Raw genomic sequence first — 16,637 nt, 5'->3', positions numbered from 1 at the left:
TATTCCCAGTAACTGGAAAGGAGAAAGATTTCACATCTTTTAATTTTCAAAGTGATGTCTGGGGTACTGAAATAACTACGACTCTGTTAGGACCCAATCTAAAATAAATAGACGATTTTTAAAATGTTTTAGTTTAGAATGGGAATTTGAGCCTCTATGGAAAAAATAATCTTACCGAAATATAAAATGATCTTTCGGAACCAGTGATTTATAAAGAAATCATTTAAAACTGGTCGCATCTCATTCATTAAATGAGAGATTTTCCCCGGGATTTATGCAGACCTGCTGAGGTTTTGCAGTAACTTCTGTTTTTTTTGTTGTAGATGCTGGATAGTGCTGACTGCGGGGTAAGTAGCTGTAGCTCCCAGCCGTTTCCCAGTTCATGCTGTGGCTGTGTCAGAAACTGGGATCAGTGACAATGTTCTTCCTCAGTACCAGCGGTGAATTTGTATTAGTGGCCGTGTTTTCAGGTGGAGGAGCTGAATCTATCCCGCAGCAAGGAAGCCCCATTCTAACAATGTGAGCAGCAAGGCTCCGCAGCCTGATTCCGGAACCGAGAGGGTTACACTGTACTGCCTGTCTACAGGGACGAGCTACAGTTACAGGTGAGGAATAGGGTAGGATTACTTTGGCTGGTAGCTGGGAAAAGCCAACACAGGCTTCCGGTTCTCTCCCCCCGCCCTTGGCCAGCCGGAGCTGGCGGGGTATATGTGGGGGCTGTGTTTGTGGACAGGTCCCCCTCGGAGCTAAAGTGCTTCTGGAGGGAGGGGAGAGCGGCGGAGCAAACGGCGCAGCGGAGCTCGGGAACTTTCAGGTGGATTAAAGCTGGAAGGATAGCCTCAGAGCCCGGAGCACCCACTGGGTAAGTCCGGGAATGGGGGAAACACTGGACTCAGTGTGCCCTAACAGAGCCTTTCCCCTTTAACACGACGAATATTCACCTGTAAAGGGGGAGGAAGCACTTACGGATTTCTAGTGAGACTATCAGCCGGTCACTGCTCTGTGTTTGATCAGCTGGAAGTGAACCTATTGGAGGAAAAGTTTCCAGTACCTTGACAACCCTACAGCCAACCGTCACTCTATTCCTGGGACCAGCTCTTGTCAAATGATAATATGATGTTGCTCAGGACAAAGGCGGTGGAAGGAGCCCAGCCACAATCTCATTCTCAATCTCTCAAAGTTTTTCATTGGAGGGGTTTCCATTTCTTCAGCTGCAGTTTCTTCCACAACTCCCCCAATCATCAGATTGTTTCCTAATCAATTATCCATTAGTTTCACGGCAGCGCTGACAAACAGGTATTTTCCATCACGTGGTGTATTTGCAAATTGTACGTTTTTCTAAAAATGTTTCTTGTTTGACATTTTGCTCAAGTTCCATTTTCGTACAAATCCCCAGCAGAAGGCGCTCAAAGAAAGTCCCTGTCAATGAATAGGCGCGCGTCCGGCTCAGGGGCACTGCGCAGTATCGACAGAAGGAGGGTGTAACTGAGGAGTATTCCAGATTAGGTAGTGGAATCGTGGTAATGCTCCTACCTTTGGGCCAGAAGGCTCGGGTTCAAGTTCTAGCCGCTTTAGTGGTATGTCAGTGACATCCCTGTACAGGTTGATTAGAAAATATCTTTTCGAGTTGGTGGAGGGGGCCTCGTTGGGCTGTTACTTTTGAGAAGCAAGTTTACTGTAGGTTTGATAACATTGTAGTCGCTGCCTTTCACTCGTGATTGAAAGCCTTTGAACAGCTTCAATATGATAAGGGCACTCTTTAAATGCAAGTCTACTTTGTAATCTGCAACAAATATTTGATATTGCAGTCTTGGAAATACGCTTGTAAAATAACTGAAATTGTGTTGGTAATTCTTTGGTTTTTAAAGGGTGGCACGGTGGCTCAGTGGTTACCACTTGCTTCACAGCACCAGGGACCCGGGTTCGAAACCACCCTTAGACAGCTGTCCGTGTGGAGTTTGCACATTCTCCCCGTGTCTGCATGGGTTTCCTCTGGGTGCTCCGGTTTTCTCCCACAGTCTAAAGATGTGCAGGCTAGGTGGATTGGCCACGCTAAATTGCCTGTAGTGTTCAGGGATGTGTAGATTAGGTGGGTTATACTGGGATGGGTCTGTGTGGGATGCTTTGAGGGTTGGTGTGGACTTGTTGGGCTGAAGGGCCTGTTTCCACACTGTAGGCATTCTATGATTCAAATCCAAAATTCTCAATATTTAAATCAGGCTTCATAACCCTAATGTCAACTCCTCCACCCCATGGTCTCTTATTTAACTCTGCGCAGTTTGGGTCTTATAGAAGAAATGACATAATTGCTTTGGAAGCAGTTCAAAGAAGTTTCACTGACTGATTCCTGCAATGAAGAGCCAAGATTGTAAGGGGTAATGGGAACTGCAGATGCTGGAGATTCCAAGATAATAAAATGTGAGGCTGGATGAACACAGCAGGCCAAGCAGCATCTCAGGAGCACAAAAGCTTTTGTGCTCCTGAGATGCTGCTTGGCCTGCTGTGTTCATCCAGCCTCACATTTTATTAGCCAAGATTGTAAGGACTGTATTGGTTGGAGTTTGGAAGAATGAGGGATGATCTTATTGAAAGGTAGAATATTAAGAGGGAGTTTGGCAGGGTGAATGCTGGGAGCAGGGGGATGTGGTTCCCCTGCTTGACAGTGTAGAACTAAAATAGGAAGTTTCCAATTTATGATGACTTTTTTTCCTGGTAGAGGGTCACAATTTTATTGAATTCTGTTGCTTATAGAGCAGAGTCATTGAATATTTTAAAGGCAGAAATACCATAGATTCTTGAATAACAAGGAACTCAGACGGTGTTGGGTAGCAGGAAAAAAGGAGTTGAGACAACTTGTATGACTAGTGATCTTAATATACAGTGGTAATGGGAACTGCAGATGCTGGAGAATCCAGGAAAACAAAGTTTGAAGCTGGATGAACACAGCAGGCCAAGCAGCATCTCAGGAGCACAAAAGCTGATGTTTCGGGCCTAGACCCTTCATCAGAGACCACCCTCTCTGATGAAGGGTCTAGGCCCGAAACGTCAGCTTTCGTGCTCCTGAGATGCTGCTTGGCCTGCTGTGTTCATCCAGCTCCACACTTTGTTATCTTAATATACAGTGGTCCAGGCGCAAGGAGCCAAAAGACTTACTCCAGCTACTATGGCCACATGTCCCTGAGCTTCTGCAGTCACGTGACATTGACTTTGAGATGTTTGTGCTCCTCTTTTTGGTTTCTTGACATCCCCTTCAGCATTGTTGACTACAACTATCAGCTATCTAGGGTCTAAGACCTGGCATTCTGACCCTAAACTTTCCATCAGGTTACCTCTATTTCCCATTTTGATAAGCTTCTAAAAAGTTGTCTCTGAACAAAATTTTGGCTAAATCTGATAAAGCACTGTACAAAATTTTGCTGATAACATTGTTGTGAATGCATTGTAAATATCATTTTAACTGTGTTAAAGGTGCTACGTACATACAAGTTGTTGGGACAGGCAGGTTGTTTTATTCCATCACTGATTAGACATCATTGTCACCATGGCTACCAGATTCAAAATTTTGTGTGCATGTTAACAGCAGCCATGTGTACCTGCGTGAGAGTAACATTCTGCAAGATTTCCATCACTTCAGAAAAATCTGAACTAAATTCTCTCTCTAGATGTCAGAGGTAGTTTCTTTACTCAGAGAGTAGTAAGGGATTGGAACGCTTTCCCTGCAACGGTCGTAGATTCGCCAACTTTAGGTACATTTAAGTCGTCATTGGACAAGCATATGAACGTACATGGAATAGTGTAAGTTAGATGGGCTTGAGATCGGTATGACAGGTTGGCACAACATCGAGGGCCGAAGGGCCTGTACTGTGCTGTAATGTTCTATGTTCTATGTTCTATGTAATCTTGAGTGAGATGCGACTAAGTTCAGGAAATCTCTTTCAATGACTTGGGAGTGCTCATTTGTCTGAATTCTTTCCAATGAACTGATATCCTTTTTCAGTGTGGGCTTTGCAGTGTTGTGGAGCAAACTAAGGTATTGAAGTAAAGTTGTAAAATGGTATGATCTTTCCCTGAAACTGAGGGAAACTGACCCATTCCTCTTGTTTTTTGAGTTTTCAGCCCATCCAACCAGATCCACTATTCAATATGGTCAAGGCTGATCCTGCATCTCAATGTCATCTTTCCGTGCTCTCTCAATGTCATCTTTCCGTGCTCTCTCCATGCCCCTTGACAATCTGTCTTTCTTTCTTTCTTAAACATCTCGGTGATATTACTTCCACAGCCTTCTGATGTGGAGAATTACACAGATTCACCACCCTCTGAGTGAAGAAATTTAACATTATCTCAGCCCAGAATGGTCTTTTGTGTTTCTGAAACTGCAGCCCCTTGCCTCGGACTCTTCTTTTCCCACTCCCCCCACCCCACCAAAACTGCCAGGGGAAACCTCATCCCTGAATCCAGTCTGTTCAGCCCTGTCAGAATTAATGCATTTCAATGAGGTTCCCTCTCGATCTTCTAAATCCCAGGACATAAAGATCCAGTCCACCCGAACTTGTCTCAACTCATAACACAAAGCTGCCATCACACAAATCAGCCTGGTGAAGTTTTGCTGCACTCCAAATTAAACAAGCTTCTTTCCTTAGATAATGACACCAAAATTGCAGCCAGTACACAGCTGTGGCCTCACCAGAGCTCAGTGCACTTTGATGCATTATTTGTAACAGTGACAGGGGTCAGTTAGCTCAGCTGGCTGAACAGCCTGTTGGTGATACACAGTGAGGCTAATAGCCTGGGTTCAGTTCCCACACCAGTTAATCGTACCGTTAAAGTACTGTCCTTCTCTGTCTCTTTTCCTCGCCTGAGGCATAGTGACTCTCAGGTTAAACCACCAACAGCCATAGAAACACAGGGACCAGAGTAAGCCATTCAGCTCCTTGAACCAGTTCCACCATTCATGGTTGACTTGTGGCCTAACCTCCTACCTGCCTTTGGCTTATATCCCTGACTGCTTTTGCTTAACAAGATACTATCTCGCTCAGATTTAAAATTAACAATTGACCCAGCATCCACCACCAGTTGTGGAAGTGATTTCCAAACATCAGCAACCCGTTGTGTGTCGATGTCTCTCTCTAATGAGGGAGCAGCTCTCTGGTGCGGTAGTTCGAGGGTTCAGTTGTGTGGAAAATTTATAAAATCAAAGCAAAAGGAGAAGGATTGTAGACAAGTGATGGCATTGTTTGTTACTAAGAAATAGAAGGAAGGAACAGAATGTGTGAATATCATATTGCACCAAGGAACCATAAAACTGCAGGGAAATTGGAAAACAACAAACTTAACAGCTTTGTACCTTCATGCATGAAGCATTCAGGACAAGATAGACAAACTGAATGTGCAAATCGAGGGAAATAAAAATGATCTTGTAGCATTATGGAAAAGTGGTTACAGGGAGATCAAAACTGGGAACATAACTTCCAGGGATATTTGACCTTTGAGAAAAATGGAGGATGGTAAAGGTGGTAAGGTAGTGCTGTTAATAAGAGGTGAAATGAGGGCAGTTGTGAGAAATGATCTTGACTTGGATAATGCAGAGTCCATGTGGGTGGACGTGGGGAAAACAATCAAAAAATTGGTACAATATTTGGTAGAAGTTATGCACAGACCCCAAACAGTAGTCACTCTGTAGGAGTAGTTATAAATCAACAAATAATCGTCGCATGTGAAAAGAACAGAGCAATAAATATGGGTGAATTTAATATTCATGTTGATTGGGTTAATCAAATTGGAAAGTGTAGCTATATCAGTGAATCCATAGCATACATTAGGGATAGTTTCCTGCAGCAAAATGCCATGGAGCTAGTCAGAAAGCAGGCTGCCTTGGATCTGGGATAACAAGGTGTGGAGCTGGATGAACAGAGCAGGCCGAGCAGCATCTTGGGAGCAGGAAAGATGACGTTTCGGGCCTAGACCCTTTGTCAGAAATAGGGGAGGGGAAGGGGGTTCTGAAGTAAATAGGGAGAGGGGGGAGGCGGATTGAAGATGGATAGAGAAGAAGATAGGTGGAGAGGAGACAGATAATCCAAATGCAGTATACCATCCCACAGCTACCCAGAATATACCTCCTCCCACCCACCTTCTTGCAAAAATTCCATTTCCTATTTCCAATTCTTTCCCCTCCATCGCGTCTGCTCCCAGGATGAGACATTCCATTCCCGTACATCTCAATGTCCTCATTTTTCAAGTACCCTCAACTTCACCCCCGCGGTATCGAGAACACCCTCGATCGTGTCTGCTGCATTTCCCGCAACTCATCCCTCACACCACCTCCCCGCAATAACAACCAAAACAGAATCCCCCTCATCCTCACGTACCATTCCACTAACCTCTGGATCTAACGCATCATCCTCCCACACTTCTGCCATTCACAATCTGGCTCCACCACCAAAGACTTTTTTCCCTCCCCAGCCTTGTCTGCTTTATGGAGGGACCACTCTCTCCGTGATTCCCTTGTCCGCTCCACACTTCCCTCCAACCCCACCACACCTGGCACCTTCCCCTGCAACTGCAGGAAATGCTACACCTGCCCCTACACGTCCCCCCTCACCCCCATCCCAGGCCCCAAGAAGACTTTCCACATCAAGCAGAGGTTCATCTGCGCATCTGCTAATCTGGTATACTGCAGCTGCTGGACCTGTTGTGGCTTCCTCTACATCGGGAAACCAAGCAGAGGCTTGGGGACCACTTTGCGGAACACCTACACGCGGTTCACAATAAACAACTGCACCTCCCAGCCGCGAACCATTTCAACTCCCCCTCCCATTCCTCAGATGATGTGCCCATCCTGGGCCTCCTGCAGTGCCACGACAATGCCACCCGAAGGTTGCAGGAACAGCAACTCATATTCCGCTTGGGAACCCTGCAGCCTCATGGTATCAATATGGACTTTACAAGCTTCAAAATCTCCCCTTCCCCCACCACATCCCAAAACCAGCCCAGCTCATCCCTGCCTCCCTAACCTGCTATTCCTCTCACCTATTCCCTCCTCCCACCTCAAGCTGCACCTCCATTTCCTACCTACTAACCTCATCCCGCCCTCTTGACCTGCCTGTCCTCCCTGGACTGACCAATCTCCTCCCTACCTCCCCACCTACACTTACCTTTACTGGCTCCATCCCTCACCCACATCCCAGGCCCCAAGAAGACTTTCCACATCAAGCAGATGTTCACCTGCACATCTACCAATGTAGTATATTGCATTTGCTGTACACATTGTGGCTTCCTCCACATTGGGGAAACCAAGCGGAGGCTTGAGGACCGTGTTATAGAACACCTATGCTCGGTTCGAAATAAACAACTGCACCTCGCAATCGCGAACCATTTCAACTCCCCCTCGCATTCCTTAGGCGACATGCCCATCCTAGGCCTCCTGCAGTGCCACAATGATGCCACCCGAAGGTTGCAGGAACAGCAACTCATATTCCGCTTGGGAACCCTGCAGCCCAATGGTATCAATGTGGACTTCACAAGCTTCAAAGTCTCCCCTTCCCCCACTGCATCCCCAAACCAGCCCAGCTCGCCCCCGCCTCCCTAACCTGTTCTTCCTCTCACCTATCCCCTCCTCCCATCTCAAGCTGCACCTCCATTTCCGACCTACTAACCTCATCCCACCCCCTTGACCTGTCCGTCCTCCTCGGACTGACCTACCTCCTCCCTACCTCCCCACCTATACTCACCTCTACAGACTCCATCCCCACCCCTTTAACTTGTCTGTCTCCTCTCCACCTATCTTCTCCTCTATCCATCTTCAATCCGCCTCCCCCTCTATCCCTATTTATCTCAGAACCCTCTCCCCATCCCCCTTTTCTGATGAAGTGTCTAGGCCCGAAACATCAGCTTTTGTGCTCCTGAGATGCTGCTTGGCCTGCTGTGTTCATCCAGCTCCATGCTTTGTTATCTGAGATTCTCCAGCATCTGCAGTTCCCATTATCTCTGGTTCCATCCCCACCTCTTTGACTTGTCTGTCTCCTCTCCACCTATCTTCTCCTCTGTCCATCTTCGATCCACCTCCCCCCTCCCTATTTTTTTCAGAACTCCCTTCCCCTCCCCCATTTTTGAAGAAGGATCTCACCCCGAAACATCAGCTTTCCTGCTCCTCAGATGCTGCTTGGCCTGCTATGTTCGTCCAGCTCAACACCTTGTTATCTCGGATTCTCCAGCATCTGCAGTTCCTATTATCTCTGCCTTGGATCTGGGAATGAGTAATGAGGCAGGCTAAATCAACAATCTCCCAGGAAATAATGATCATAACATGATAGAGTTTAATCCAGTTCAAGAGTAAAAAACCTGGCTCACAAAAAGAACAACCATGTTTAATGTAAATAAAGGGAGTTACAATTAATTTACAAACTAATTAACTGGAAAGTCTTTGAGGACATAATGAGCACAGTGGACAATGAAGAACTGGTGGATATGATGTCAATAGATGTGAAGCTAGAAAAGTACAGTAGGTCAGACAGCGTCCATGGAGCAGGAAAGTTAATGTTTCAGGCTGAAACCCTTTGTCAGGACTGGGGAGGTGGAGAGGAATCCAGAAATAAATGGGGCAAGGGCGTGGTTGTGGCTCGGGAAGGGTAGGTGGAATGGTGATGGGTGGATGCAGGTCGGGGGTTATTGGGATTTGTTAGTGGGAAGGATGCAGCAGATAGGTGAGTAGGAAGATGGACAGGTTAGGTTAGGTGAGGTGAGGGTAAGGGGTAGGGCTGGACGTGGGATAAGATGGGGAGTGGAGAGATTTTGAAGCTGGTAAAGTCAATGTTAAGGCCATTGGGCTGTAAGCTCCCAAAGTGAAACATCAGGTGTTGTTCCCCCAGTTTACATTTGGCCTCACTCTGGCAGTGGAGGAGGTCAAGGATGGACACGTCATCAGGGGAGTGGGAGTAGGACAGGGAATTAAAGTAAAGATCAACCAGAAGGTCGGGTTGCTTGGTGCATGTTGAGGGGAGATGTTCCATGAACCGATCCCCGAGTCTGCATTTGGTCTCCCCAATAAAGAGGAGACCACTGCAGGAGCAACAGATATAGTAGATGAGTTTGGATGAAGTGCAGGTGAATCTCTGCTGGATCTGGAAGAAGTGCAGAGCAGATGAGGGAACCACAGAATGAATGGTCCCTGTGGAAAGCAGACAGGAGTGGGAAGGGAAATTTTTCTTTTGGCGGTGGGGTCTGATTGTAGATGGAGGAAATATTGGAGGATGATGCATTGTATTCAGAGGTTGGTGGGGTGGTACGTGTGCACACGCGCACACACAGTCTCACACACTGTCATGCGCGTCCACACTCTCTCTCTCTTCTCTTTCTCTCTCTCTTTCATGCGTGCACCCTCACTCTCTCTTTCTGTCTGTCACACGCATGTACACATAGAGCATAGAATACAGAACATTACAGCAAAATAAAGGCCCTTCAGCTCACGATGTTGTGCTGACTTAGTATACTAAACCTAAGGTCTATCTAACCTCCACTCCTACCTTATACTATCATCCATATTCCTATCTAATGTTCGCTAAAATGCTCCTAATGAGGTCGACTCCATTACCCTCTCCGGCAATGCATTCCACCTCCCTACCACTCTCTGAATAAAGAACCTACCTCAGATGTCTTCCCTATATCTACCTTCACTCACTTTAAAACTATGCCCCCTCATACTAGCTACCTCCACCCCAGGAAAATGTCTCTGGCTGTCTATCTATATCCCTGATCATTTTGCACACCTCTATCAAGTCATCTCTCATCCTTCATCGTTCTAAAGAGAAAAGCCCTAGCTCTCTCAACCTTTCCTTGTAAGACCTTCCCTCCATTCCAGGCAACATCCTGGTAAATCTCCTCTGCACCTTTTCCAGCGCTTCCACATCTTTCCTGTAATGAGGCGACCAGAGCTGGACACATTACCCCAGATGTGGTCAAACCAGGGTTTTGTATATCTGGAGCATAACTTCACAGCTCTTGAACTCAATCCCTCTATTAATGAAAGCTAACACACCATACACCTTCTTAACAACTCTATCTAGCTGAGTGGCAGATTTTAGAGAACTGTGGACATGAACCCCAAGATCCCTCTGCTCTGCCACACTGCTAAGAATCTTTCCGTTAATCTTGTATTCTACTTTCAAGTTTGTCCTTCCAAAATGAATCACCTCACACTTTTCAGGGTTAAATTCCATCTGCCACTTCTCAGCCTAGCTCTGCATCCTATCAATGTCCTTTTGTAACCTAGAACAGCCCTCTGCACTATCTACAACTCGACGCACCTTTGTATCATCCGCGAACTTACTAATCCACCCTTCCACTCCTACATCCAAATCATTTACAAAAATCACAATTAGAAGAGGACCCAGAACAGATCCTTGTGGTACACCACTCGTAACTGAGCACCATGTTGAATATTTTCCATCCACTACCACCCTTTGTCTTCTAAGGGTCAGCTAATTCTGAATCCAATCTGTCACATTTCCCCCTATCCCTTGCCTCCTTACTTTCTACATGAGCCTACTATGGGGAACCTTATCGAACACCTTACTTAAATCCATGTATACCACATCCACTGCTCTACCTTCATCTACGTGTTTGGTCATCTCTTCAAAGAATTCAATAAGGCTTATGAGGCCTGATCTACCCGTCACAAATCCATGATGACTATCACAAATCAAACTGTGCCTATCCAAGTAATCATAAATCCTTTCTCTCAGAGCCCTTTCCAATAATTTGCCCACCACTGACATAATTGGCCTGTAATTTCCAGGGTTATCCCTATTTTCTTTTTTGAACAAGAGAATGACGTTTGCATCTCTCCAATCTTCTGGCACTATACCCATGGCAGTGAAGACGAAAAGATCATCGCCAAGGCCCTGAGATCTCTTCCCTCGCTACCCATAAAATACTTGGATAAATCCCATTAGGTCCGGGGGACTTATCTAACTTCAGGTTCCTCAAAATTGCTGGCACATCTTCCTTACTAACATTCACCTCCTCTAGCCCACCAGCCTGTTTCACACTGTCCTCCTCTACAACTAGGTCCCTCTCAGTTGTGAATGCCAAAGAAAAGTATTCATTAAGGACCTCTCCTATCTCTTTAGGCTCCATACACAAATTCTCTTTACAATCCTTGATCAGCCCTACCCTTTCTCTGATCATTCTCTTATTCCTCACGCACGTGTAAAAAGCCTTGGGGTTTTCCTTGATCCTAACTGCCAAGGTTTTCTCATGCCCCCTTATAGCTCTCCTAAGCCCTTTCTTCAGCTCCTTCCTCGATAACTTGTATCCCTCTAGAACCTTTTCAGATCTTTGTTTCCTAAACCTTATATAAGCATCCTTCTTCGTCTTAACCAGATGTCTGACCTCTCTCAAGAACCATGGCTCCCTCACTCAACCGCATCTTCCCTGTCTGCTAGGGACAAACATATCGAGCACATGCAGTATGCATTCTTTAAACAATCTCCACGTTTTAATAGCTCTCTTCCCTGACAGCAGCCGTTCCCAATTTATGTTACCCAGTTCTTGCCTAATAGAATTGTAATTACCCTTCCTCCAATTATAAGCCTTACCCTGCTGTACGTACCTATCCTTTTCCATGACTATTGTAAAAGTAACAGAGTTATGATCGCTACCGCCAAAAATGCTCTCGCACCAACAGGTCCAACACTTGGCCCGGTTCATTGCCAAACACTAAATCCAAAGTGGCCTCTCCTTGTGTTGGTCTGTCTACATAGTGTTAGGAATCCTTCCTGAACACACTGGACAAAATCTGCTCCATCTAAACTATTACAATTAAAAAGTTTCCAATCAATATTTGGAAAGTTGAAGTCACCCATGACTACAACCCTGTGACTTCTGCACCTTTCCAGTGTCTGCCTCCCAATCTGCTCCTCCACTTCTATACAATCATTAGGGGGTCTGTAAAAATCCTCCAACAAATTTTCTGCTCCACACTCTGCCTCTCGCTCACGCACGCCCACACACACACACACACTCTCACTCTTGCAGGTGCTTTCTCTCTCGAGCATGCACATGCTCTCTGTCTTGGATGTGCACCCACTCTCAAGCTCTCGCTCTCTCTCTCTCGCACCCACACTCTGTCTCTCTCTTTCTCTCTCTCTCTCACTCTCTCTCTCTCACCAACACTCTGTCCCTCCCTTGCATGTACGTGCCCACACTCTCTGCTGTGCGCAGGTGCCTGCTCTCTCTCCCTCATTCTCGCTCTCTCTCATACCTTTTCCATCTCCTGATTTATTGTATGTAAGAAAAGCACTGTTACAGTAATCATGGGAGACTTCTATTTGCAGGTGCAATGTGAAAATCAAATTGATAGCAGATCCCAGGAAAAGGAATTTGTGGAATGCCTCTGTGTTGAGGAGCAGTGTGTGAGAGAGCTCACGAGGCAATAGGCAGTTCTAGATTTGATGTGTGATGAGACAGACTCAATTAGGGAGCTTCAGGTGAAGGGACCCCTAGGGAGCAGTGACCATAATATGATAGAATTCACCATGCAGTTTGAGAAGGAGAAGCTGGAATCAGATGCAATGGTATTACAATTTACGTAAAGGTAGCTGCAAAGACATGAGGGAGGAGCTGGTCAGCGTTGCTTGGCAGGGGAACCTAGCAGGGCAAACAGTGGAGCAGCAACGGCAGGAGTTTCTGGGGCTAATTCAGGAGGCATGGGATGAAACAGGTGGGAGAGAAGATGGACAGGTTGTGTGAGTTCAAGGAGGTGAGGATAAGAGGGAGGACTGGACTTGGGATGAGGCCGAGGATGGGGAGATGTTAAAACAGGTCAGTTCCAAGTTTAGGCCATGAGGCTGTAGGCTTCCAATGCAGAATATGAGGTGTAGCTCCTCCAGTTTGCATCTTGTGTCATTGTGACACTGGAGGAGGTCCAGGATGGACCTGAACTCCTGTTGGATATGGAAAGCCTGTCTTAGGCTTTGGATGGGGGTGAGGGGGGAGGTATAGGGGTAGGTGTAGCACTTCCAGCAGTTGCAGGATCAATGTGGTAAAGGTTAAGGGAATCCAGAGGATTTAGATGCCTTCAAAACCAACAATGCACAAGTAAAAAGCTATAAATCGGTGAGGATGAAATATGAGGGTAAGCTAGTTTGTAATGTAAATTAAGACAGCAAGAATTTCTTTTGATAAATAAAACCTGAGAGAGGCAAGAGTGAACATTGACCTGCTGGAAAATGAGGCTGAAGAAGTAGAAATGAGGGACAAAGAAACTGTGGAGGAACAGAATGGGTGTTTTCCATCAGCTCACTGTGGAAAACACTAGCAGCCTACCAGAACTTCAAGAGAGCCAGGAGTCAGAAGTGTGTAGTGGGGAAGCTGAAAGGCCTGAAGGTGGATAAATCACCTGGACCAGATGGACCACGCCCAGGGTTCTGAAGGAGATGGCTGAGGAGATTAAGCCACAATGAGACCCACAAGTTCCAACATCATGCAATTACAACTCATTGCCTAGCCAGGCATCTCTATTTCAGTTACTTGGTTCTTAATTTGATTTCTAAAATATTCCACTGGTCTTTTAGTTTGTAGCCTGTAAATGCTTCCTCTATTTGCTTTTAGTCTGAAGGTAACCTGTCATATTTCCTAATTTGACTATCACCAATCAATGAATTTATGGTTTACCTGTGATGTCACCCTTTTGTGGCCTGTGATCCTGGGCTTCAGTTTATCCAGATTAAATAACAATTGACAAATTATGAGCCAAAACAGCAAGCAAAAAGCACCTCTTTCCCTCTGCAGCAAATTCCCACACTGCCTATAAATTCCCAATCTATATACTCACTGGGAGAGCATGCGCTAATGTGGTCTATTGCATCCGCTGTTCCCTTGCATCTCTACCCTGGACCCTCAGGTAGGTGTGTTTATAGCAGCCATGGCCTGCACAATAATTCTCTTAATCTAAAAAGCTTTGGACCTCTCATTGGTCAGTGGAAATTTTGGCTCCAGGGTCCTACATCCCTGAAAACATCTGTAGCCATGCTGGCGAGCCTGCCCAATGTGGCCTCTCACTGATTCCCTAATTGCAGGAAAACTCTTCAATATCCACAAATGCCAGCCCAACCTTTCAATCTGCATTTTATCAGAAAGCCCAGGATAGAATCACCCCCACTGCAATTTCCTTTGCTTTCTCTAAAAAATAATGCAGCTGTTAATGTTCTGACTGAACTTTGTAATCTGCATCCAAAAGTTACAGGGCCATGACGATTGGGGTGTTCTGATTTTATAAAACCCTCTTTGCTTTATGTTTAAAGCTCACATGGACTTACATATCAGAGGGATTATAAACACAGTGAAAACTGATATCATGTTGATTAAAAGACAAATTAAAAAATGCTAATAGTTTGTTTGATCTCTAGGTGTAACAATTTTAGATAAATAAATGCATTGCTGTACATTTCGGTGCCTTCTTTTCAAGCAAATTGAGTTTGAGGACATTGGAGGATGTCCCGAGGTGGTGTGCAAGAATGATCCTGGGAATGAAGAGCCTGAAGAATGAAATGCACCCAACTCTTGCTCCTCCAAGACCGCATTAGGGAACTGGAGCGGGAGCTGGATGAACTTCGGATCATTCGGGAGGCAGAGTCAGTGATAGACAAGAGTTTCAGGGAAGTAGTTACTCCTAAGCGTGAAGAAAGCTGGGTAACTGTTAGAAGGGGGAAAAGGCAATCAGTGCAGGGATCCCCTATGGTCGTTCCCCTGAAAAACAAGTATACCGTTTTGGATACTGTTGGGGGGGACGACTTAGAAGGAGCATGCACTGGGGTGAAGGCCTCTGGCACAGAGTCTGTCCCTCTTGCACAGAAGGGAAGGGGGGAGAGGAAGAGAGTGTTAGTCATTGGGGACTCAATAGTTAGAGGGACCGATAGAAGGTTTGCTGGGAACGAAAGAGACTCACAGTTGGTGTGTTGCCTCCCAGGGACCAGGGCCTGTGATGTCTCGGATTGTGTCTTTGGGGTCCTGAGGGGAGACGGTGACCAGCCCCAAGTAGTGGTCCACATAGGCACCAACGACATAGTTAGAAAGAGGGATAGGGATGTCAGGCAGGATTTCAGGGAGCTAGCATGGAAGCTGAGAGCTAGAACAAACAGAGTGGTCATCTCAGGTTTGTTACCCGTGCCACGTGATAGCGAGGCAAAGAACAGGGAGAGATTTCAGCTGAACACGTGGCTGCAGGGATGGTGCAGGAGGGATGGCTTCAGGTACATGGACAATTGGGGCTCATTCTGGGGAAGGTGGGACCTCGACAAACAGGGCGGTGTCCACTTGAACCAGAGGGGCACTAATATCCTGGGTGGGAAATTTGCCAGTGCTATTCGGGTGGATTTAAACGAGCTCAGAAGGGGGATGGGAAACTGAGGTGTAGTTCTAGTACCCAAGAGGATGAGAGTAGGGAGGACATGGACATGACCTCACTGTCACAGGAGTGTGTTGACAGACAGCAAGCTGGATTGAAGTGTGTCTAATTTAATGCCAGGAATATCTGGAATAAGGTAGGTGAGCTTGCAGCATGGATAGGTACCTGGGACTTCGATGTTGTGGCCATTTCGGAGACATGGATAGAGCAGGGTCAGGAATGGATGTTGCAGGTTCCAGGGTTGCGATCTTTCATTAAGGTCAGGGAAGATGGTGAAAGAGGGGGAGGTGTGGCTTTGTTTGTCGAGGACAATATAACCGGGGCTGAAAGAACTTTTGATGAGGACTCATCTACTGAGGTGGTATGGGCTGAGGTCAGAAACAGGAGAGGAGAGGTAACACTGCTGGGAGTTTTTTATAGGCCCCTGAAAGGTTCCAGGGATGTGGAGGAGAGGATTGGCAAAACTATTCTGCGCAGGAGTGAAAGAAACAGGGTGGTCATTATGGGAGACTTTAACTTCCCTAACATTGACTGAAAATGCTATAACTCTAGTATGTCAGATGGATCAGTTTTTGTCCAATGTGTGCAGGAGGGTTTCCTGACTCAGTATGTCGAAGGGCTGACAAGAGGGGAGGCCACACTGGATCTGGTACTTAGTAATGAACCAGGCCAGGTGTTTGATTTAATGGTAGGTGAGCACTTTGGAGAGAGTGACCATAATTCGGTTATGTTTATTTTAGCAATGGAAAGGGATAGGCACATACCACAGGGCAAGAGTTATAGATGGGGGAAGGGCAATTTTAATGCGATTAGGCAAGACTTAGGAGGCATAGAACGGGTTAGCAAAATGCAGGGGAGGGGGACAATCGAAATGTGGAGCTGGTTTAAGGACAGATATTGCGTGTCCTTGATAGGTATGTCCCTGTCAGGCAGGGAGGAAGTGACAAGGTAAGGGAACTGTGGTTTACTAAAGAAATTGTATCTCTTGTTAAGTGGAAGACAGAGGCTTATGTGACAATGAGACGAGATGGTTCAGATGAGGCGATGGAGAGTTACAGATTAGCTAGGAAGGATTTAAAGAGAGAGTTAAGAAGAGCAAGGAGGGAACATGAGCAGACATTGGCAGGTAGAATAAAGGAGAACCCTAAAGCTTTCTATAGGTATGTGAGGAGTAAGAGGATGACGAGGGTAGGAATAGGGCCAGTCAAAGGCGGAAGTGGAAGTTGTGTGTGGACCC

The 16,637-nt window shown here is 46.1% G+C and overlaps 1 protein-coding gene across 1 annotated transcript in view; it reads left to right on the top strand.

Annotated features, from left to right (window-relative positions):
- The first annotated feature begins 648 nt into the window (after positions 1-648).
- shank2b (SH3 and multiple ankyrin repeat domains 2b) overlaps positions 649-16,637 on the top strand; it is a 1,006,494-nt gene continuing 990,505 nt past the window's right edge. Inside the window, exon 1 of the mRNA XM_059652213.1 lies at positions 649-862. The gene's annotated coding sequence lies outside the window, so the exon portion shown is untranslated. The remainder of the gene's footprint in view (positions 863-16,637) is intronic.

The sequence above is a fragment of the Stegostoma tigrinum genome, chromosome 17, assembly GCF_030684315.1.
Source record: "Stegostoma tigrinum isolate sSteTig4 chromosome 17, sSteTig4.hap1, whole genome shotgun sequence".
Lineage (NCBI taxonomy): Eukaryota > Metazoa > Chordata > Chondrichthyes > Orectolobiformes > Stegostomatidae > Stegostoma > Stegostoma tigrinum.
The sequence above is the reverse complement of the archived record's forward strand: the minus strand, read 5'-3'. Positions and strand labels throughout refer to the sequence as shown.